Source organism: Mauremys reevesii, linkage group 11 (genome assembly GCF_016161935.1).
Source record: "Mauremys reevesii isolate NIE-2019 linkage group 11, ASM1616193v1, whole genome shotgun sequence".
NCBI classification, from domain to species: domain Eukaryota; kingdom Metazoa; phylum Chordata; order Testudines; family Geoemydidae; genus Mauremys; species Mauremys reevesii.
This window is the reverse complement of record NC_052633.1, coordinates 49,869,402-49,892,304: the sequence shown is the minus strand read 5'-3', so window position 1 is coordinate 49,892,304 and position 22,903 is coordinate 49,869,402. Positions and strand designations below refer to the sequence as shown.

Here is a 22,903-nt window from a genome sequence, read left to right as displayed (position 1 = left end):
ATTTTCTGAAGTACTCCTTCCTAGGCAGTGATTTCCCATTTTGTATGTGCATAACTGATTGATTGTTCCTTCCTAAGTGGAGTACTTTGCATTTGTCCGTATTGAATTTCATCCTATTTTCTTCAGACCATTTTTCCAGTTTGTCCAGATCATTTTGAATTTTAATCCTATCCTCCAAAGAACTTGCAACCCCTCCCAGCTTGGTATCGTCCACAAAATTTATAAGTGTACTCTCTATCTCATTATCTAAATCATTGATGAAGATATTGAACAGAACCGGACCCAGAACTGATCCCTGCGGGACCCCACTTGATACGCCCTTCCAGCTTGACTGTGAACCATTGATAACTACTCTCTGGGAATGATTTTCCAACCAGTTATGCACCCATCTAGGTTGTATTTCCCTAGTTTGTTTATGAGAAGTTCATGAGAGAAAGTATCAAAAGCCTTACTAAAGTCAAGATACCACATCTACAGCTTCTCTTCCCCCTGCCCCATCCTGTCAAAAAAAGCTATTAGGTTGGTTTGACACAATTTGTTCTTGACAAATCCATGTTGTTACTTATCACCTTATTATCTTCTAGGTGTTTGCAAACAGATTGCTTCATTATTTGCTCCATTATCTTTCCAGTACTGAAGTTAAGATGACTGGTCTGTAATTCCCTGGGTTGTCCTTATTCTTCTTTTTATAGATGGGCACCGTATGTACGTCATATTTAGGCTTGTAAGAATTAGACTATCACTAAATATTGGTAAAATGTTGAATTCACTACAAGCCAAGGAAAAAATATTACTATCAATGATAATTAAAATTTACAGATAAGCAACATAAGAAAGATAATACTTGAGAACTTATTAGTCTGATTTAAATATATTTACTTAGTATATGTTGACAATTTGTGTTTTAACAGTTATAAAGCTTTAAATATTTGAATTACAACATCAAGTGTAATCACAATTGTCTGACCCGCCTAATAATTTCCTACAACTGAAAATTTAAATGGATAAAAATAGAAAAGAAGGCTTAAAAATAAACGTTGATATCCATCAAAATTAATAGAAATCAAATTCTGCCAACCTTATTTATATTTAATTAAGCCTTGCAACATCACTTAGAGGGATTATCTCCAATTTATGTACTGGGGAAAATTGAGGCATAGAGTAGTGCTAAGCCAAATTTTGTTTACATCAAATTTTGAGACCAAATGTAGGTAATTGGGACCTAATTTTTGGCAATGCTGAGCAATGTCCAGCTTCCACTGCTCCTGACTCTCTACCATTGGCACCCCAAAGTAGAGGGCATTTTTTTTAAATTGGGGCCTAACTGACTTCCTAACACCACAAAGTAAGTCACTTGCAGAGGTGGGAAAGTACTTGCACAACTCTTGAGTCCCCATATTATGCTTTGGCTAGAAGACAAGGCTGTTAGGCATCCCAGATTGTATTTTGTAAACATATTTGCCCTGGTTGTGTATTAAAAAGGTTGTAATATGTGTCCAATGAGTTCTCACACATACATTTCCTCAGTATAGTCATCAAAGTTGCTGCTGGAAAATTCATAAGAAAAACCAATGAATTATTGCCTGTGAACCCCCATAGAACAAATGTTACTATTAATGGAAACCATCTACTACAGTATAATATACAAGAACAATACACCACTAAATTATCATTACCTCAGTTGGCAAACATTATAGACATATATATGCATAGTGCTAGTTTTGGATCATTGCTTAAATAGCATTTATATGGGTGCCAATCTGTTGCTGTGTAGAATTATTGATAATATCTGCTGTGAACCAATGAGAAATAAAGGATACAACAAAAACAGTAATAAATAAGTTACGCCAATATTAATGAGATCTGTGTGAGTTTTAATGTATAATTTTTTTCACTGTCAGTTCTTTTCTACTTCTTAGTGAAGTGAGGTTGTCTTTGAGTAATCATTTTAGTCTGGTTGAATACTCTGCAGAGCACCCAAGACTTTCCTAATCAAGCTTTAGGAAAAATGCCCTTTCTAACTCCTGCTTTTACTTAAGCTTGATAATCTTGCAGCCTAATTTAAAGTTCTTCTTAAACAGAAACGAAATGTCTATTTGAAATGGGAGCAATTTTGCCTTTAGTTATTCCCAGAATGTGCCCAAAATACCTCAAGCAAGTGAAGACTTTGAAGAAAGGAAAACCAAACCTTGCCTCGGCCAGGAGATTGTTCAATTAACTTTTCCTGCTGGGAATTATTAGACACTGAGGCCATGCTGCCAGGATCATCAATGCTAAATCATTAGCACTGTGCTGGTAACAGGAACAGAGCCTCCCTCCTATTGGTGAATATAGGGTAACAGTAAAGCTTACTAGTGCTTTAAATCAAAGGCAGCGCTACAGTGCCCATGAAACACACTATTCTCACCAGTGTAGCACCATGGTAATGTTCACCATATGAGGAATGTACTAACTATAGGATATACAAATGGAGAAAATAAAACCCCTACATTTCAACAAAAGTTAGTTAAAACTGTTGAAGTTTGAAGTGGAAATTATTAATGTCCTCTCATTTTATTGGCTTGCAGGAATGTACTTTGTTTTTTAACCTTTTTCACCTCTTCTGCACATCCCCCTCCTCCCACCCAATCCTCAGCTTGTGAGAAGGTGCCTGCTTCATTCCTGCTATGGCACAAGGGTGAAGGGCTGGAATCTCCTCAGGTACAGGCTAGGGGCAGGGCTCGTCTTACCATGAGGCGAACTGAGGCACCACCTCAGGTGCCAGACACTGGGGGCGGGGGGCACCACTAGGACTCAGAGTGTAGAAAATTGTGTCTGCTGCTGGTGCATACGTATTTTCTCTGCTCTAGATGCAGAGATGGTGGAATGCTGTGCTGGAGGAAGGAGGGCACAAGAGACATAACAGGCAGGCAGGAGAAAAGGTGAGAGGGAATAACAGAAAGCAGCAGGAACTGCAGGGAGAGAGAGGAGGAGGAGCCTCTTATGTACCTTTCTAGCACTCCCAGGAGCCTGGACTGATTAACACCAGCTTCTCAGGGAGCTTCCTGTTTCCTGCTGCTTCCCTGAATCCACTTGAGGAGAACAGGCCGTCAGTTGAAGTAGTAGGAGCCAGTTAGGCCTTTAAAACGCTGATATCTTCCCTCACTCAAGCCCTGCTACCAGCCAGCTTATTTGTCACCTTCAATTGAGTGTTGAGAGCCACTATAGCTGGCCCAGAGCAGCAGTCATGAGTGAAAGAAGAAAATGCCCCTCTGGGGCAGCATTCAGAAAAAGAAAGAAAGCAAAGGAAGCTTTTCTATCTAAGCAGGAAGGAGCTCTCCTCAGATACACAGACATAAATGTTCACGGTGAGCCTTCTGGCCCCAGTGAGGATGTGAGTGGTGAGGAGATGCCTGATCTTCCAGTTAGTCAGAGTGCAGGTGACCTGGCAGCTACTGCCAGCATCCATATCTCCATCTCAAATAGATGTAAATATGCCCATTCCTGAAGAAAAGTGTAGATCAGAGAAGAGTGTGGTGGAGGCGCAAGAAATAGCTGCTGCTGAGTTTAGTTCCTTAAGTCTAGATGATCCAGGGCTGTGGACCCACTTGAGCAGCAGCCTGAGGGACTTCATTGTACTGCATGGGCCACAGCAAGTGAAAAGCTTCATGTTCCCCAAAGACAATGAAAATAGAAGTTTCCATCCAACATATTACTGGAGTGAAATCCCCAATGGTGACAAAGTGGAGAGGCCATGGCTTATGTACTCAAAAACCCAGAATGCTGCATACTGTTTTTGTTGCAAACTCTTCCAGTCTAATGTTCCAGCCACATTGGATTCTACAGGAACAAAGGACTGAAAAAATCTGACTAGAAATCAGGCATGCCATGAGAAGGCAACAAATCACCAGAGAGCATTCCATAGGTGGAAAGAGCTCGAGATGAGACTAAGGTTAAAGACCACCATAGATGATCAGCATCAAGAGAAGATTGCATCAGAGTCTCTTTACTCGCAAAATGTTCTGAAAAGGCTCATTGCCATTGTGAGAATGCTTGCTACCCAAAATCTAGCACTGTGTGGCACTTCAGATCAGCTAGATGTGCCAAACAGTGGAAATGTCCTTAAAATTGGGGAGCTGATGGCTGAGTTTGATGCTGTACTTCAGGAGCATCTAAGAAGAGTCACCACCCAAGAAATGTGGTGGTGACTACCTTGGAAAAACAAACAATTCAAAATGAGATCATACAGTTACTGGCAACAAAAGTAAAACAGAAGATTGTGGCAGATCTGAAGTCAGCAAGATATTACTCTGTGATTCTGGACTGCACACCTGACATCAGCCATACAGAACAAATGACTTTAATGGTGCGTTTTGTAACAACAACAGAACCTAGTGAAAATGTCCCTGCAATGGTGACTATCAGAGAGCATTTTCTAGAATTTATTGACATTTATGATACTACAGGAGCTGGTATGACAGGAGTGCAGACACAGATCCGCGAGTTAAACCCTCGAGTTTTTTTGTCCCATGCAGTTCTAATTCACTGAACTTGGTGGTCAGTGATGCAGCATCAGCTTCTAGTGAGGCTGCTGAATTTTTTAATGTAATTCAAGGCATCTATGTATTTTTCTCTGCATCAACTCGTCGATGGCAAATTTTGAAGCACTATTTGGGAACATCCTCTCTCACACTGAAACCACTGAGCGCCACACGATGGGAAAGTCAAGTGGAGGCGATGAAGCCAATCAAACACCAAATTGGGAAGGTAGATGATGCCATAGTTGCCATTATGGAGGATAATGCTATGACAGAAACTGTTTGTGGGAGAACAGTGGCAGAGGGAAATGGAATCACCAGAAACATACAGAACTTCAAATTTCTGTGTGGCTTAGTGTTGTGGCATGACATACTGTTTGAAATAAATATTGTAAGCAAGAGAGACTCCAAGGTGTTGACCTTGATATATCTGGAGCAATGGAACAACTGGACAAAGCAAAGTCACACCTACAGTCTTACCGGTCAGATGAGGGATTTCAAAACATTCTGAAGAGTGCACAGAAGTTGGCAGAGGAACTTAACACTGAAGCTATTTCCCCACACATTCAAGAATACAAGAGTCACCGAAGAAGACGACATTTTGATTACGAGGCATGGGATAATCCCTTAAGAGACCCCAAACAACAATTCAAAGTTGAATTCTTTAGTCAGGTGCTAGATTGTGCAATACAGTCAGTTGAAGAACGTTTCATGCAGCTAAGGAACACAGCCATATATTTGGGATGTTGTATGATATTCCAAAACTCCTCACTATACCTGAAGAAGACCTACACCAGCAATTCAGGGCACTAAATACAGTGTTGCCACAGAATCACATGCACGATATTGATGCGAGTGATTTAGGTGATGAACTGAAAGCCTTTTCAAGATACATTTCAGCAGGATCAACTCCAAAGGCTGTTCTGGAATATATGTGCACCAATAAGGTGACCACCCTCTTTCCAAATGCTTTTGCTGCTCTGCGCATATTTCTAACACTTCCTGTAACAGTTGCCAGTGGAGAACGCAGCTTCTCCAAGCTGAAGTTAATAAAAACACATCTATGCTCCACAATGACACAGGAAAGGCCGGTCAGCCTTGCAACCATCTCAATAGAGCATGAGCTGGCCCAGACTGTGGACCTTCAGCAGGAAGCAGTTCAAATCTTTGCAACCAAGAAGGCATGGAAAGTACCACTTTGATTATTCAAACAGATAAAAATGCCAGTGTTTACTATGCAGGCAAGAAAAGTTACATTTGCTGTTCAGGCGTTTGAAAGTTAAGTGTTACTTACAATTTTTGAACAAGGCGTTTTAAGTTGTTAGTTCTCCTTTATTGGGGTAGGTAGCAGAGCAGTATCATGAGGAGTAGAAGAACAGGAAGAAGGCAGAATTGAGACCTTTCAAAGTTTTGGCCCATGTGAAGGAGCCTGGGGGCATCATTTGAGCTCCCTGCCTCAGGTGCCAAAATGTTGTGTGCCGGCCCTGGCTAGGGGAGCTGAACTACTAGGTCTGTTACATGGCCACTGCAGAGCAGGGGTGTTGGTCTGCCCTGGCCACACTTCTTCATTCTCCTGGCCTGCCCTGTCCCATGTACTTGAGATTCCTCCTGCAGTAGTATGTTACAGAGCTAGACCCCCGGCTGCAGTCCTTACTCAAGTATTTGAGATTCCACAGGACGCTTTGTCTGAGAGAGAGAATGCTGAACGCTTTATTTGTAAAATACAGCTATTCATTTTGGAGTAATAATTCACATACCAACCTACTGCTTCTTGTATTAAGTTGTATAAGGTATTGTAGAAATGAAGCATTATATGGCTGCAAAATATTGACAACCCTTTTGTCCCAAGCAGTTAGTCAGTATTCAGGGCTGTAAAGTGCTGGCTTGTTCCCAGCCCATGAAGGACCCACTGTCACATCCAGCATTTCATCTCAGACAGTTTTATTTCCCAAACATAAGGAAAAACAACAAAACAGTTTCTCAGTCCACCCTAGGCTACAGCTCACTGGGGACCTTTCTCTTTGCCTTGCAGTCCCTCTTGTTTCAAGGCCTATGGCAAGATTCCTCTGTGCTCTTTTAATTGAGAACTGCTTCCCAGAGCTTTCTCCTGGAGGCCCTTTTGCTTCCAACATGTTGCTACCACCAACACCCCATTTAGATTACTCCAGTAGCCTCTCCTAGTGAACACTCCTGCTCCCCTTCCTTACTGACACCCTAGCTCTTTGTAGCCCCAGGTACAGCCTCCCTCCCACCCCTTAACTGGTGAAACTGGGAACAAATGTTCTAGCATGGGGAAGCTGGGCCTGCTTCATTGAAAAAGGCCAGTCACCCTGTAATAGGGGCCTTGCAGGTTGTTTCTGTTAGACCAAGAAATTGATGATAGAGTCAAGTATTTCTTTGATGCAATTCTGTTCATTTCCAAAGAATGTTCAAAGTCCTGTTTGCCTGAATGGAGTAGGAATCAAACAGAAGACAGTTTTCTCTTTCAATATTTCAGCTCCCTTTTCCATCCAGTAGTTTACCCCAAAACTGCCTCTTAGTTTTCTCTCAGGGTCATGCTACAAGTGCTTTTCTGTCTGGCCTTGGCTTTTTACTGAATCTCTCTGTGCGTACACATATGTACATACGCCCCTCAACACACACTGCCACACCAAAACACCACCCAGCCTTTTGCATGTGCATTCAGTCTCTGTTGTGTGTGATTCGGGTGATGGCTTCTATTGTTTTAACTATCTTACTCCACAAACAACTTAACTGCATTTTACATTTATTCTGAATAAAGGATGGCTATTACACTCGCCAGCTTCAACAAGTTTTCACCCAACCCCACCATAACATATTTAGGATAGCCTGGTAAAAATGAAACCAGGACCCGATTCTAGTCATATATCATTTAGCCCATGTTGTACACTTACAAGGCGAAGCTGCAATATATGGTGGAGACTGGATGATTATGGTGGAACTTTGCTTTTTGTTCTTTTGACTTTTTTTTATAGTTTGGCTTGCTTGGATGACTTGGACAGGCAGAGTTACTTGGACTCTCAATCAGCTGTGTTACAAGGAATGTTTGGTTTGGAGATGGTGATTGAGTAGTGGATGAGCAGTTTCTGTGACAGGACGTATCCAGGAAATAGCCTTGGGCACATCGTCTGTGTTACTCTCCGGAGAAAGTTGCAAATATCAGAAGTTGATAATTTTGCTGACTTTTTTTGTTTCTGCCACCAGAAGGGGCAAAACAAAATAACCACTACACTGTGATTTTACTCTTCCTCACACAGCAACCTGTCAATGCCTATTTTCTGCTCTAAGAGGTCATTTTTTCTTACATGGAACTTTTCTTCCTGATGTATAATTTGCTTCCTCTCCTGAGGCCATTTTCTCCCCTTCACTTTCCTCTTTTGTGTCTCAAATCCCCCCTTCTTCCTCCCCCATGCCAATTTCAATAGCCCATTGTATTCCCATTTTTCCTCTTCTTTAGTGTCCTTTGATATTACTTTGATTTTACCCAAGTCTGATTTCATACACTTTGAAAAATAAGTTCAGAAACAGCAACTGTAACTGAGCATGAGTTCCAAAGGGCAGCAACAAGCACGACATTTAACGACAAAGGAGCCAGCGACTATTTATAGGGTAGCAAGGAAAAGGTGATGGAGGACTTGGGAATTCAACCTGCTCTACCAATCAATCTTCACCTCTTGTAATAATTCACCTATTTTCAAGGGCTCTCTTGTACATTAACATTTTCCATAAATCAACAACTTTAATAAAAGTGTTGTGACACCCAGTTAATAGGACAAACTTCCCTGAAGAGTACTGATTTCTTCTGTCCTCACAACAGAGTTAGCAATCAGTATATTGCAGGTTTCAGAACTATTTAAAAAAGCATCCACAGGCCCTGTGGTTGAGACTGTCTGTATTTTATAGGTTTTCAGTAAGTACTTAGTGGTATCCTATGTGGTATACTTTTGGTGTAATCCAACTTTTAACTTACACTGTCTTATATATGATAAAATTAATGATTAGTCCTGGGGCCAAATTAATCATTTATCCATACTGTCCCACTGAAGTCAACGAAATAGCACAGGTGCACCTGCTGAAAGTCTAATGGGACCTTCTATGAAATCTTGCCTTGGCATATATTGGCACTCAGCTAAATTCACATGGTACTTATTTGCTCCATCTTCTAAATAAAGAAATTATTAATTTTCTCACTGAAAGCCTTGCTCCTCCTATATTCCTCTTTTAGGCAAATTTTACACTGATGTCAATGACAATTTTGCCTTTGTAAGAAGTCTGTGGTCAGTCCCTAAAAGCAAATAGTTATAATTCGTTGTGTATACATTGATCCTGCTAATGTTCAAGGGTACTAGGTCCCCTTTCCTACAAATGGGTGTCTGTGGCTGGAGGCGCATGAAGGGGAAAGATGACTGCTCGGAAAGTAATCTGTCGCTGCCACAGACTTCTTAGTGTCATTTAAATAATGGAGCCACTACATGCCACATAGGAATATATAGCATGGGGTGGAGAACAGCTTCTCCCCTCTCCAAGGGCTAACTGATGCTAGAGTAGCAGTTATCCTGCAATGGGCAGCAGAAAATCCCCCTTTGTGGTTTTTAAAGCCTCATGGGTATACTTGCCCTGCCTCAGTGCAGGAGGATGGACCAGATGGCCTCTCAAGCTCCCTTTCAACCCTACATTTCTATTACTGTATAGGAGGCATGGGCGTGTACCAGGCAGGGTGCTAGCTACTGGTAGCAGAGGCACTGAGAGGATTGAGAAGGGTCTGATATCTGCAGGAAATAGCCTTATTGTTGTGGAACTTTGGCTGCCATGCATCAGAAGGTCCTGCCCACAACCACTTCTTTGGCCCTCTTGCCTGCCCGTGACAAAGGGAGCATGTATTCACTTATCACAGTAGAGTATCTTTTCAGGTATATCGTGACATAGTCTCTGCCATTTTATATGCAAATGGTATGGTCAAACCCAGATATTCAAAAATTATGAGATTGGCTTAAAATAATGAGACTTTTAAAAATAAGTGCTGTATTCTTCTTACCTGCTGCCTTGGTTCTGAACTATTACAGGCACTCCTCCCCACCCCCAAAGCTTTCTCTGCAGGCACAATGGCTATACTTTTTTTTTTTTAATTGAAGTTGACATTCTCACCTATTCGTACCATGATGTGTGAGGAGGTGGGCCATATGTGTTTTCAACTGACCAGATTTTAGAGCCAAGCATGTTCCAAACTAGAGGAGGACAAACTTGTTTTGCATAATTCAAAACCCACCTGAGGACTGCCAGCATGTCACAAACCTCATGGCTTCACAGCCCACTTAGTGTGGGATTCACAAGGGGCACTTAGGTACCTAAAGTTGCAGTTAGGCATGTAAGTCCAGCTCTTACCACTGATACTCACAAAATCACTTGTCGGCCCCTAAATTTCTTAGCTGCGTAAGTTTTTACTGTTAAAAGTCCTCAAGCCACTTAAACTTCAGCAGCTAGGCAATAGGCATGCGCACACAGCCTAAGTTCTGACACTGCTCAGCAGCTTAGCACCTAACTCAGGCCTAAGCCCCAGTGGGATTCATGAACAAGGCATTTCCCCACCTATCGTCCCTTCAGGGTCTGATCCAAAAGATGTGCTCAGACCATGTCTACATCCACATGAAAGATGCATGGTCATGGTGCTGGTCAGAGAGCATGACAAAAACATAACCTAGTGGTGGCAGGCACTCCCCTGAGTGGGCAGGAGATTGATGTTCAAGTCCCCTTCCTCCAATGACTCTTTAATTATTTATATGAAGTTGAACAGCTCCAACAGGAGAGGCCTACCTGAGAATACCCCATAGCCCAGTGGTTACAGCATTCATTTGGGAGAACCAAGTTCAAATGCTAGTGCCACATCAGGCAAAGGGGGTTTGAATCCAGGTCTCCCACAGCTGTTCTAATGGCTAGGCTAAAAATTATAGGCTGGTGGCTTCTCCTCATTTTTTTCCTTGAGAAAGGGCTGACCTAGCTTAGGTGCCTAACTGCAGGAGAGGGTTTATGGCTCATGAACAGAGGCACCTTCCTTTGATTTGGATTTAGGTGCCTAACTCCTTTGAGAGATGGAGCTTAGGCCATACCCTGTCTCTTCAGCATTTCCTACTGCCTAGTTTAGACAGCTCCCCACTGAGCATGCTGACTTCTGTGAATCCTGTTAGTAGGTGCTTAACTCTCTCCAGGCATTGTATAGGCAGCTTGAGTGCCTGACTCAGGGTTGTGAATTCCACTAGGCAGCAGGTCATCTAAAACACTGTAGTGTTGCGCACTGCAATTGCTCTTGTGAATTCCACCTTGTGATGCTTTCTTGGGGCATCCAGAACTGTAAGTCAACCTGTTATCTTTCTGCCTTTGCAAAAGAGGGATTTATTAGTGCTATAATGTATGGCAGCTCCCTGCCACCCAGTGTGTTAGCCAGCCAAACAAACTCTTTAGGATTCCACCAGTCCTCCTAATGTTGCCCTGCAGTTTGACCCTGGGTACACTTCAGTTCTCTAGAAGTGTCTCCCTGCAGCAACCAGCTGACACTGGATGCCCACAGAAATACAGGTCTGCTGTCTCCAAAGAGACAGAATACACATCAGCCTGCTGGCTCAGCTGAGGATGCTCACCTCACTCTAATATAATATCACTGAGGTGAATTTATAATAAAAGATGACTACATTTATTAATAAAGAATCGGGATTTAAGTGATGCTAAGCATAGATAACAGAAACACAAAAATGGTTAGGCACAAAAAAGTATAATCCTACTTTGTAGTGACTAAAATTTAATTCAACACATTACAATGCTTGTTTAAGAAGTTTCTTACCTAAGGTAACTTTTCAGTGTCACCTACCTACATAGGAGGGGATTCACCATTCAAAGATAGAGAGCACTGGCCTCTTTGTCCCTTAAATGATGGCTAATGTGATGCCCGCTTTTGTTTCTCCTTATATTCCCCAAAGTGTACTGTCTCTGTCTTAAGAGTCAGGATGACCACAGAGGGTTCAGACGGCAGGGATCCTCCAGTGTGCTGATGCCACGGTGTTTCCTCAGCCTCCTGAGAACTCTTTACCGCAAATGAACTGCCCATTGTCTCTGGCATCAATCAATTTAACTTAGAGAGACAGGCAAAAAGGCAAAACCACATTCCTTTGTCTAGACAAACTTGTTTATCATCTCTGCCTCCAAAACATCTTTTTAGGAACATATTTCCAGCACACACAGGGAAAACTCTTTACACACCAGCTGAACATACCTCACAAAATTATATTAATGACTAGTGTGTCACCAGATTTCATCTGATACTTCACACAACAGACTTCACAGATAAACACTACAACTGCAATGTGTTAGATGTAGTGAGCTTATCAGGCCTGACAGGAGTTACAGAACAATGGATCCTCTGCCAGTTGGTACTGAAAGGCTCTTCGGGAAAACAAGCTGACAGAAGAAAAATCTCCAGTGAAGGAATAAGATGAAAAATGGGCAGAGACACGGTAAGAAATGAATAGAGAGAGACACTGAAGAAAAAGTCAGAGGAGGAAGAGAGAAATGCTAATGATAAACTGTGAACAGATGGCTCACTTGTACTAGCTCTTGTTGAGGGTGGAGGGGGTGTCCGATCTCTTATTACTAGTACTTATGTTGTGGTAGAGGAAGCACCCCAATCAGGGGCTGGGTATAGGTGTTATCTGGTGCTGTATAACAAATGCTATCTCTGAACAGATGTCCCTTTTAAGCTTGATAAATATTTTTAAAACTGAATTGCCTTTGCCTATAATTTAAACTCATTTTTCCTCACAATCTGAATTAGTTATTGTAAAACCTACAAACTTCCTTCCGCTCCCCCTCAAGTTTCATCCATTCCAAAAACTCATTAATTGTGAAGAGAGATTATCCCATCTTCAAGACTGTAACATTCTCATGGGGTAAGAGATAAGCAAAAGTAATGTTATGAAGACATAATGTAGTATTAGAGTGAAGATTTTGTAAGTAATGGCATGTAATGTTTTGTTACTCAACTTAAAATATGTTGCTGACAATTCCAGTATTCTGAAACATGATTTAGCAATTACTGCTTCTAATTTAAGTAATAAAATTGCAATAATTCATTACTTCAAACATATTGCTTAACACTGGAAATAGAAAAATGATGCCTTAGAATAACAATTAAAACCAGGGTGGATGGGGGAGAAATGAAATTATTGGTGAACTATTACCTATACCAGTTGCAACTTGTAAATACTGTGAATATTTAAATAGACAAAGTAGCTAACATATACAGGAGAACCTTTTATAAAATATACATTCCCTACATTTAGCTGGATAGTTGAACTGACATAGAGAGGAGCCCTTTTACTTCTATTCTTCTGTTTCCCAGCTCAGAGTGCATTTCAGTGTTAATTTTCATATTGAAACATACAGAGGAAATGAGCTGATACAGACCACTTGTCACACTGGGTGCTTTATGCTGTCTTCATTCTTTACTCTCTTTTTTGCACAGCACAAGCTCCCTCTTGTGCAAATTATAGCTCTGACCCTTCAAAGGTTTATGAATGAACTCTGTGGGTTTACTCATGTGTCTGTAAATGATTTTATTTTTGGTAACATCTCTGTGTGTGTGTGTGTGTGTGTGTCTATATATATATAGAGAGAGAGAGAGGGGGGGGGAGAAATGTAAGTACTTCAAATTCTAAAGGAACAAAGCAATTGGAAAATCTTATGAAGATTTATTTTCCTGCTGGTGGAAAAACATCTTACATCTTTTAAACTCCTGCCTGTATATTTGAATCTACTTTCCAACCCTCTCTATACAAACTTGGGTTTGACCCTCTGAATAGAGATGAAAACTCCTCCAAATACTGTGCTAAAGATTGTGTGTCTTAGGTATGGATGGGAGTAGGAGACTGGGCACTAAAAAAGAAATGTGTATGGAAAACTGTAACAAAGAAACCAACAAACATTGTTTTTGAAATGCTTGATCTTATCCAAACCATGCATGAACCTTAGTTCCTCTGTGAGATCTGTCATCTTATTGTCCCTTCCAATATCCAATTTATAGATGGGAAGAGGTGATATGCTTCACCCTTTCTGTTTGAGTATATTTTTGATAAATAGATTCTGCTCAGGACCCAGGTGGTGTAGCTTATCAAAGTGGGAGAGATTTGGGCAAATTGCTTCAGGGACTGCTCACAGGTAATTAGAACATGATTCTCTTCTCTTCCCCTTTCCCTCTCCAAGTTGGTATGATTTTTGCTCTGAACATGGGGTGAGGTAGGTAATGAGGACTTCCTGTAGGAATTTATTCTCAGGAGTGTTGCAATGAAAAAAATTAGTTAATACTAAAAGGGTAAGCACATCAGCAGGGACAAAGTGGCTCAATAAGATCAGGTTGTAAGGAAGCTGAGCATACTAAATGATTTGGCTGAATGAGCTTCACAGCCAGTAAGGCAATTAGCCAAGAACCAGCCCCAGCTTGACTATTCTCAGAGAAATATATACCAAAGCTTGGCATATGGCTTTTCAGTTAATAAGTACACCCAATGTGAGTGGGCACAGTTCTTGGCAATGCTACTACAGGGGGAGAGGAAAAAAAATCACAGCCTCTGAATAGCAGCAATAATAGAAGGTGCAATTAAGCCATGTATGTCAGCTTCCTCTGTAATTTAATTTGTGCTTTTACAAATACAGATGTGCATGAAAGTCTGTCTGTTTTTGTCTTTTGCAGTCACATCTGGTGGCAAAAGAACTTTCTAGTTGCTCTCTCCTGAAAATATATTTTAAGCAGTTCTGTCCCAATTAAACTATTTGCCTTCTCTGTGAGTTGCCAGTATGTTTAGGACTAAATCCTTCTTGTCTAATGTGTGCATTGTCATTGAGTTCAAAAAGACTATTCAGTCAGGTGCTGCACATGTGCTTAATGTTAAGAGTATGCTTAATTGCTTTGCTGAATCAGAGCCTAAACCAGCATAGTACTGTCATTAATCCAACCCCCATGATTGCAGGGTCTTTGACAAGAAACAGTCCTCAGAAATCAAACAGATCCATTGCTGAAAAAATGAACTATTCATTAGGAGTCAAGAGAACCTCTGAAATTACAAGTTTGCATTATATGCTCAATAGCTCAGCTTTAATCCTGAATTTGAATGCCTTGCTCAGGCAAAATAGCCTCTGAAATCCATAAAAGCTTTGTTTAAATTATGCAGGATTGATCTTATTATCAGTAAATTCTATGGATAATCATACTCCAACTAAAAGCAAGAGGAGTAACAAAGAACCCCTGCTCTCTTCAAGGTAATATTGGGGACAGAGCACTGGGGAAAGGAAATAAGAGATAGTAACACTGAAGGTTCAGGAAGGGGGAGATGGTGGTGGGATTCATGGAGGATGAAAGTGGGGAGGAAAGTTCTGAGATAGAAAGGGGCTTTGAAGTGAGAGAGAGAGATAAGGGAGCCTTGATAGGAGCAATTTCTTTTTGATGAGACTTTTAAAAAAAAATATGCCAGGAGTCTGGGAGCACATGTACTTTTTTTCAGTGTCTTCCCCCTTTCAACTCTTCCTCCCCTCCACCCCCAATATAAGGGCTTGTCTACATGAGAAAATTGAACTGGTTTCAACCTTTTGTATGATTTTAACCAATTAGTAAACTCCTGTGTGGGTACTTTTATTTTGGTTTAGCTCTTTTTTGAGCATGGGGGCTAAAAATAATTAATTTGAGAACAGGATTAAGCTAAACAAAAAGCATGTCCATATAGTGGTGTGCACTAATTTAAGTTAAAAAATCTGATGTACCAGTGCAATTGTCCCATGTAGACAAGATCTTATCCACAGAATGAGCATAGAAATGCTGAGTAGTTAGGGTCTGGCAGCCCTCAGGAGGAATGCCTCTTGCAAAAACTTTCACAGCTAGGCTACTATGCTGTGGGTCTTGGTGAAAACCCAGGGGGTATCACTAGGCCAGAAAGGACCAAGGCAGCTGTAAGCAAAATTGAGTTTGAATTCAGCTAAGAAGGGAGAACTTTAGGGTGAGAAGCTAAGACCAAGATCTTGTGGCAGAAATGGGAAAACCAAGATATTTCAAACTGTGCCTGCTTCGAGTGACTGTAATGTTCAGGTAACCAAAAAAAAAAAAATGTGTGCTACAAAGTCTTTTACTTCTACGTCATTTGGTGTGACTGAATATATCCCAGTGTTCATACCCTGCATACTCCTGTAAGAATGTTTGTGCAAATTATGCCTTGAAAGGTATCATTTGAAAACTCCTAATTTGCTGGTCATTATTGTCCTGGTAAAATGTGTGTGACAACGTTGACTGTGAAGTTATAAGATACCCCTGTATGGTGTTAACTATTTGAGTTAAGAGGGCATATTATTCTCTTAAATGAATAGCAGACTTAGTACAAATATTTTATCTAGGAGAGGGTTGGGCAATACAGGACATGTACTTCTGGGGGAAATCTGAGCCTGGGGGTGTGTTGGGATCATTTGGTGAGAGCAGACTATATAACCCAGGTTTGGCTTGTGTGCTGGAAGGTTGTTCGTGAGCAGCCCAGATGGAAGCTACTATCAGCAGGATATTGTAAGGGCAAGAGTTGCAGGGAAGAGGTGACAGCCCCACACTGGTCTGGACTGTATGTTGGTATGTCACACTTGGTCAGATGCTATAGCAGTGGTCCCCAATGTGGTGCCCGCCGGGGCATTTATATGTGCCTGCCTAGTGCCCAGCAGGGGAGAGAAGCCACAGCTCCACACCTGCTGGGGACAGAGAGCTCCAGGGCTACAGGCTGTGGGCGCCAGTGTTCTCGGTCCCTGGCAGGCACGGGGCTGTGGCTTCTCTCTGGCTTCTCCGGGGCTGCAGACTGCGGGCGCCGGTGTTCTCTGTCCCTAGCAGGCGCGGGGCCGCAGCTTAAGCTGGAGAGAAGCCGCAGCCCTGCGCCTGCCGGGGACAGAGAACTCCTGGGCCGCAGACTGCAGGCACCGGTGTTCTCGGTCCCTGGCAGGCGCGGGGCCGCGGCTTAAGCTGGAGAGAAGCCGCAGCCCCGCGCCTGCTGGGGACGGAGTACTCTGGGGCTGCAGGCTGCGGGGTGCCAGTGTTCTCTGTCCTCCCAGCTTCTCTCCAGCTTCTCTCTGCACTGCCCAGAACTGGCGCCAAAAAACAAAAACAAAAAAAACCTGCTCTGACTGCAGAATGGACAGAATGCCGCCCCGTAGCATGTGCTGCCCCAGGCACGTGCTTGCTCCACTGGTGCCTGGAGCCGGCCCTGTATGTGAATAATTGTTGGCGCCCGCCACACTCTTCTGAAAACATGAATGTGCTACTAGCCACAAAAAAGTTGGGGACCACTGTGCTATAGCAATAGAGGTCATAGAAGTACTTGAGAAAGAGAGATGGATCCTTTCCATGTTGGTAATGAGTTTTTTGATGCTGTGCATTTCTAGTTCATGTTGACCTGCTGTCCATACAACACCAAAGAATTGCCACCCTTGTTGGACAGTGATTGAATGAAGATGGAGGCTTAGCTACGTTTTTGTGCTGCAGGTCTGGTAGAGGCATACTGGTGGTGCAGCTGCTGCCAGCTTCTCCACACTGCTACTCCTGCTCTGTGGATAATAGAGGACTTCAGTTTTCGGGATCTAGCACCTATCGCTGACATTAAATTAATTTAACTAATTTTTTTAATTGTGTTGAATTTTGGATGACCTTTAAAGCAGTGTGTATGACCAAAGGTACACACTGTTGTGCAATTGTGTCCACTTGAGGAATAACAAGACACACATACTTTGATATTTTTCTGTTTTTCATAAGATACAAAACCTATTAAATTGTCATTTTATGCAATATCAAATTTCAAAGCAACAAATAGACCAAATGTATCCCTGATGTAATTCTACCGGAGCCACTAGCTGTTATACCAGGGGTTATATTGGTCCACTTGTGTTCCTCTGGACTTTGGGTGTGTACATCTTTATTCATGATCAAAAAGACAACACATTAAATCTAATCAAACAAATGGCTATATGTGCAGGAAAAACCTTTAGCAGAAATGCTACAGTATCTTATTTTAGTATATAATCTTTAGTATTTGTTTTATAAAAAGGAACAAATATTGACAGATTTCTCAACATCTAGAGGCTAACAGAACCATGAGCAATAGATGGAAAGTGTTTATGAAAAGCAAATCTCACAAGATAGTTTTGTTTGCTCTTTTTAGAATGATAACATTAGGGACCAATCCTTTAATTATTGTAAACCTAAAACCATTTGTGGATGGAGGGATCATATATCATGTAATATATTTGGATTATAGTGGGGCTAAGCTTCAGTAGGAGTCCAAACTGGATGACGGACCTATAAAAGTATGGGTAATGATGAATGGCAATGCAGTTTTATCAGGGAAGGTGCCAGCTGACCAGTGATAAGATCAGTCTTAACACATATATAATTAATGATCTGAAAAAGGGAGTACGCAGAATGTTAATGAAATTCACAGATGTCACTAAACTGATAGAAGCAACAAATGCCACTAAGCACAGAGAAATAATGCAAGGAGAAGTCAGAGTGTTTTGAGGGGGAAGAAAATAATACTAAAAATACTCTGAAAACATGAAACCTAGCATGTAAAGTCCAGTGTTGCTGGAAGACTCTCTAGCCCTCAGATGTGGAATGGTAGCTTTCTCAGCTCTTCACTGAAGGGCGGAATGTGTTCAATATTTGAGAAAGACATCTGACATTTGAGTTAAATTGGTGTTAAACGTACACTGTTGTTTATAAACCACTTTCCCCCTTCAATCAGGACTCATTTGCATGGCTTTTCTGTTGTCTTCCTACCGGTTCCCCACAGACTTGCCAGGAAACCATGAAAACAAGCTTTCATTTTTTATTATAAACACTTTCTTGGGTAAAGAGCAACAGAAACTCTTCAGGCTGTCCTCCTCTGCAGGTCATCTTTAATAGTTCTGTGAAGTGTTTTAGACACTACAGGTAAAATCCTGGCCCCACTGAAGTCAATGTAAAAGTTCCCATTAACTTGACAGGGACATGGTTTTCATCATATGAAATTAGATAAATTAGCTATTTGATTTTTGAAGTAAAATACACACTTTGTTTTTAGTCATATTTTAGTGAATATGTAATTTCAGAGTCTGACACGTCAACAATATTATGGCAATTGCTCACATAATTTTATGGAAATATTATAGTGTTGCTGCTTTTTTTTTTCATCCAGCAAATAATTGCAGACTCTCTCTTCAAAGGCTAGATAATAGAATTAGCAGAATCGCAGAACTTTCATGTTCAGATTCTAACAAAGAACTCTGCTAATCAACAGTTCAGATTCACCACTGATGGGTGTTTTTCAGGTTTCACTGTGGTCTAGTAAGAGGATATTTGCAACATTAACCCCTGGCCAATTACCTATAATTTCCAAACCCTTTCAGACTCCAGAACAAACAGTTCTGCCAGTCTGACTGCATTAACATGATAGATTATTAAAGGATGGTGCAGCCTGTGCAAACCAGCTAGGCTGCTTGGGAAGGGATTCCTCTGAACTCTTTTTGGTGTGTTGAGACTTTACACTGGCACCTTCTCTGGTCAGTGGCTAAATGTAACAGTTTGGCTCTTTGTCTTATCCTACCACTCTCAGCTTTGCACCTTTTACCATGCAGCCCCTGTACTTGGGACAAACCTTCCTTCAAATACCCCCTTAAATCCCACTTCTTCTGTTAAACCTTCTTTACCCTATTGCCTTGCATTTAGAAATGGGCTGGAACATAAACAACTTTCTTCAGACTGGGCCAAACCTAAACTCTAGATTCAAAACTTCCTGAACTTCGAGGCGTTTGTACACCAGAGCTGAATTTTGATTCCTGGGATCATCTCTGCCCACCTTGTCCTCTCAACTTCCTAGCTGTAAACCTTGTTCCTTGTTTTATTTTTGACTGTGCTTAGATTTTGAGATCTTAGGAACTGGAAATGCAGTTGGTTTCTGCCCTAGAATAAGAAAGTATGACTTTCATTGGAATCAGCTTTCACCATGTCAGAATTTGGCCCCTTATCTGATATTTTTTTCTTTGTTAAATTGCATAACATCTTGTATTAACTGCCTTTGGAGGACAGGACATTTTGTATAGATACAAAAAATAGAAAAGGCACCTGTAAATGACACTTGTGGAATTGGTTAAAAATGAGTGTTCTGAATGATTCACAAGCCTCTGCTTCTCTTGAATACGTCCCTACCCCATAAGCCTTTGTATTCTATTCATACAATTCATAGCAAGGTTACGGGGAAAGAGAGGTGATTTCCTGAGCTCTTCCTTTAACCATGTATTCAACTTAATTGATACAATCTTAGAGACATATATGTCAAATTCTTTGTGTTTTACTAGAAGAAAATTCCTTATACATATAAAGCCAATAGTTCCCTACATCAGCAGTTCTCAAACTGGGGTCAGTGAGGGTACTCGAGGGGGTCCGCGAGTCATGTTTGGGGCTGCTGGCCCCACTGATCTACTCTTCCTCCCTCCCTCCTAGTGCCTCCTGCATGCCGAAGAACTGCTGTTCCACGGCATGCAGGAGGCATTGGGTGGGAGGGGGTGGGAAGAGGAGGGGAAGGGGTGGAGTGGGGGCAGGGTCTGGGGCTGAGCAGGGGTTGAGCACCCCTGGGGAAAATTAGAAGCTGGCTTGGGGGGCCACAAAATTTTTAAAATCAAAATGGGGGTTCTTGGATTGCTAAAGTTTGAGAACTGCTGCCCTACACCATCTCCAGCAATTCCTTCCAGAGTAATTTGAAAAGAAGAATGAGAGAATCTACATACAATAATGGAAAACTTTTCAAGATGATGTCTCTTACATAGCTTAATTCCTAAATGTGGTTATTAACAGCCAAGCCTTTCTAAATTAAGGCAAAATATTGCTATTGACTTCAACAGGTTTTGGATGAGGCCTTCATAATCTATACTGGGAATGAAATTTACATTGTCTTCTCATTCAACGTGTGTGATAGAAAAACGACGGTAAGGCATACAGAAGTTAGTTTGATACATACATTTAGCAGCAAGTGGTAAAGATGTAAAATATTTTTGTCCCCACTAAGACTATACTAGTTTTTCAAAACAACCCCCAAACTTCCAGATGTTTCATTTAGACAGATGTAACTGACTCTCAACTTTATCAGTGCCCACATGTAAGTAATAAGTGGGGAAAATACTCTAACAAATGAAGGACAAGGATTTAATTTGGGGAGGTACAAACTTGCATTGCTTGATCTGTGATTCTTGGCAACCTCTACTGCCCACAACTTCCCTTTAGCTATTGGCAACCTAACCTTTCTGGGCCTAATTAAGTCTTCTTTATTTATTTATAATAAACAGAGATGTGAGTTTACCAGGAGGTATGGATGTTGCTGATTTAGATTGTGTATGGTTTGGCATGTTTTTAAATTCCAAAACACGTCATATGTGATCTAATAACATTGAAATTGAATTGTATTGAGTTCACTTAATGAGCAGAATGAGAATTTACCAGTTCAGGTAATTAAGTCCTTCTGAGGATGACCAGATGACATTCTGTCAAAGGCTTCATTCCAATTTGTCTGATAAGGGTCTAGTTCTTTTACAATATGAACCAATTAACTTAGGTCATTGCTTTGCCTTTATGGAATGGCATAATTCCTTATCACTCTATATGACTGCTCTAAGGAGGTCCCTCCAAGAACCTATAAAATAAATTAGCCTAGGGAGCTATCATCAGAGTTCAGCTTTGACATTTGTAGTGATGATGTATTTCTAGACTTTAACTCTACTTTAGAGAATAAAACCAAAAGTGAGAAATGCTGGAGTAGCACAGAAAATGGAAAGGAGTAGGGAGTAGATAAACTAGGGGCTTGGCTACACTTGCGAGTTACAGCGCAATAAAGCAGCTCCTGGCGCACTAGCTCACTCCCTGTCCACACTGGCAAGGCACGTAGAGCGCTCTGACTCCACGGCTACAGCGCTGCTGGTACTCCACCTCGGCGAGTAGAATAACGTTTGATGCGCCCCTGCTGGAGCACCCCAGTGTCAGTGTGAATGAGGTGTTGCATTACTGTGCTCTGATCAGCCTCTGGAAATGTCCCAGAATCCCCTTAAGTCAAGTGGCCACTCTTGTCATTGTTTTGGATATGCCCTTTGAAAGCTCCGTTTGACAGCCGTCTGCTTATCTGCTCTGAGACAAAACAACCGTTACTGTGGAATGCTGTGTGTGGGTGGTGGTGGGGGGAGGTGGAGGTCTGCTGCTGTCTAAACTTACAAGACAGCATGCTGACATGCTCTCAGCCCCCCAAAAACCCACTCTCTGCCCCCACATACACACAACACATTCCCTGTCACACTCCACCGCACCCCCCCCTCCCCATTTGAAAAGCACGTTGCAGCCACTTGCATGCTGGGATAGCTACTCAATGCTCTGTGCTCTGTGGCCATTGCAAGAGCTGCTAATGTGGCCATGCCAGTGCGCTTGAAGCTGTCGGTGTGGACAGACTACAGCACTTTCCCTACTGCGCTCTACGAAGGCTGGTTTAACTCAAAGCTTTCAACATCTGCAAGTGTAGCCATGCCCTAGGTCAGGGTGTTTATTTTGTCTATTTTGTAATTGTATTGAGGCTCAAAACTGCATTAAACCAGCGGAGGGTCCTTCCTACATACATAGGGTGTTCTCATGTGAATTTTGCCTGACACATTGCTACGTTTTCACATCTATGCAGCTGGATAGCACGTGTTTTGATGATTGTACTCTTTTACCTTTTCAGGGCTGGCTTAAAAATTGTTGTCCCCTTCTCATGATGTTGTGAGAAAATCCAATAATTCCTTCTGCTAAAAGGAGAGATGGTGAGAGTCAATAAAATTCACTATCAACTTAATTTTGTCAATGCTGAATGACTTTAATGTCCTCTCTGGCTATAAGGAAACTTTCACTTAGGCAAGATGGGGAAGTACTTGCCTTTCTGAAAGAAATCTGCACAAACATCATATGAGCTGGTTACTGGTTGACCAGACCAAAGACAAGCAGACACCTCCCTCCCACACATGATTTTTCAATGGGTGTATGACACACACACAGGTTGGTAAAATAGAAAAATAACTTTTGATGGATGACTAGTCAGATAAGAATTTTCTTACAAGGATACCCTGACTAAATAAGCCTTCAGGACGTATAACCTGCAATTTAGTCTGTGAATTAAATGTCAATGAAATGTTTATTCTTAAAATACTCCACAGAAAATTGTAAGAAATGCTGGTAAGTTTCTACATCTGTTACTTAATGGAATCCACTTACATAAATAAAACATGTTTGCTGGAGATGGGAACCTGTATATCTGAGAGCT

General features: G+C 41.5%; 2 long non-coding RNA genes across 2 annotated transcripts in view; one reads left to right on the top strand and one right to left on the bottom strand.

Annotated features, from left to right (window-relative positions):
• LOC120375212 overlaps positions 1-22,381 on the bottom strand; it is a 40,482-nt gene extending 18,101 nt beyond the window's left edge. The window contains exon 1 of the long non-coding RNA XR_005586515.1: positions 22,320-22,381. This is a non-coding gene — a long non-coding RNA (uncharacterized LOC120375212). The remainder of the gene's footprint in view (positions 1-22,319) is intronic.
• LOC120375213 lies at positions 20,512-22,438 on the top strand. The gene is made up of 2 exons (XR_005586516.1): positions 20,512-20,555; positions 22,328-22,438. It is a non-coding gene; the product is annotated as an uncharacterized LOC120375213 (long non-coding RNA).
• The last annotated feature ends 465 nt before the right edge of the window (positions 22,439-22,903 follow it).